Here is a 2,112-nt window from a genome sequence, read left to right as displayed (position 1 = left end):
GCAAATTCGTAAAAAAAGTAATGGAAACAAGGACAGGTAGGATTTCGAACGACCAATGAAAATACGAAGTGAAAATCCTACTTGTGATGCAAATTCTACTCTACATTGCAAGGTGATCCTTAATTTCTTAAATAACAACGTTGAAAGTACAATTTAGAGTAGAATTTGCATCACGAGTAGGATTTTCACTTTGTATTTTTGTTGGTCATTTGGAATCCTACCTGTCCTTGTTTCCATTACTTTTTTTACGAATTTGCGGAATTTTGTCAAATTTTACAAAAATTTACAAGTAGAAAATTTCACAATTTTATTACATTTTCTGATGGATATACATGTACTTATGTTTTGTAGAAAGTTTGAGTGGATTCAGAACAAGTTTGGATTTTTAATGATTTTTTAAACTTGCTCCAAATTGGACAAAAGTCCCTGTACTATAGTACAGGGATTTTTGTCAAATTTCACCAAAATTGATAAGTAGAGAATTCCTTAATTTTATTACATTTTCTGATGCATGTACATGTACTTATGTTGTGTACAAAATTTGAGCTGATTCCGATTAAGTTTCAATTTTTTATGATTTTTTTAAAGTTGCTCTAAAATCGGACAAAAGTCCCTGTACAGTAAAGGGATTTTTGTCAAATTTCATCAAAATTGACAGGTATAGAAAATTCCTCAATTTTATTACATTTTCTGATGCATTTACATGCACTTATGTTGTGTAGAAAGTTTGAGTGGATTTTGAACAAGTTTAGATTTTTTATGATTTTTAAAAGTTTGCTCCAAAATCGAACAAAAGTCCCTGTACAGGGATTTTTGTCAAATTTCACAAAAATTGACAAGTAGATACTTCCTTAATCTTATTACATTTTCTGATGCATGTACATGTACTTATGTTGCATGTGTACAAAGTTTGAGCTGATTCCAATCAAGTTTTGATTTTTTATGATTTTTTAAAGTTGCTCCAAAATCAGAAAAAAATCCCTGTACAGGGACTTTTGTCAAATTCCTCCAAAATTTACAAGCAGAAAATTCCTCAATTTTATTACTTTTTCTATTGCATGTACTTATGTTGTGTAGAAAGTTTGAGTGGATTCTGAACAAATTTGAATTTTTAATGATTTTTTAAAGTTGCTCCAAAATTAGACAAAAGTCCCTGTACTAAAGCTAGGAAATAAATTGCTTCTTCCAGAGCTGCAGATCTGAGCATGCGCGACCACACCCAAATTTTAAGAGCACATGCTTCTTTAATTAACAAAATGGTGGCATGCAGCTAAGATGGTACAATCCAGCAGTCATAGTATCACTTTTTTCCTTTCTTGCAGAATGATCTGATGGGACATGGACCTGCGCATAGACTGTTGGAGTAGATTGGTATAAGAATTATCCTTGTTGCATCAACCAATACTGAGATACACACCGACAACTGGATTGACAGGACTTGATGATGATGATGATGATGATGATGATGATAAAAAAAGGTAGCTGAACAAAACGGCCAGTTCGCAGATTTTTGGCTTTCCTCTTAGACAAGGTCTAGAGCTATGCTAGTGGTACTATTGGAGTCCTCTGGTCAAGATGAGGTCCTCTAAGAAGTCTGGTAAGCATAGGAGCTTATAACAAGGCTGCAAAAGTTGTGGCAGCCATTTTGTTTGGGGGTGAATCCTACTTAGTAACGCTACCGCGTTACTAATAGAATATTAATAATTGTTATTGATTAATGATGATACACTAACCAGTAATGATCTGTTTCTCATTCTGTGATTGTTCCTCTACTTATGATGTCAGTTTGGCTATAACTTTGTCTTTCTCAGAAATGAGATTTTGATTGTTGTCTACACAATAAACATATTCTCTCATCATTAATACATGCTACGTGTATAGTTAACTAACCAATAATAATCTGTTTCTCCTTGAGATATTGTTCTTCCTTCTCTTCCAATAGTTCCGCAACTTTAAGTTTCAGTTTCTCATAATCTTCTACATTAATAGAATATTCTCTCATTTAATATTATGTACTGATGATACACTAACCAGTAATAATCTGTTTCTTCTCCTCTACTTGTGTCTTCTCTTCCAAAATTTCAGTTATACATGTATATGCTTCATTATGAA

The 2,112-nt window shown here is 32.6% G+C and overlaps 1 protein-coding gene across 1 annotated transcript in view; it reads right to left on the bottom strand.

Moving 5' to 3' along the window:
• LOC109582064 (uncharacterized) overlaps positions 1 to 2,112 on the bottom strand; it is a 9,990-nt gene that overhangs the window by 2,652 nt on the left and 5,226 nt on the right. The gene's annotated exons all lie outside the window — the stretch shown is intronic.

The sequence above is a fragment of the Amphimedon queenslandica genome, unplaced genomic scaffold (assembly GCF_000090795.2).
Source record: "Amphimedon queenslandica unplaced genomic scaffold, v1.1 AMPQUscaffold_13402, whole genome shotgun sequence".
NCBI lineage: Eukaryota > Metazoa > Porifera > Demospongiae > Haplosclerida > Niphatidae > Amphimedon > Amphimedon queenslandica.
Note: the sequence above shows the minus strand (reverse complement) of the source record. Positions and strands in the feature narration are given on the sequence as shown.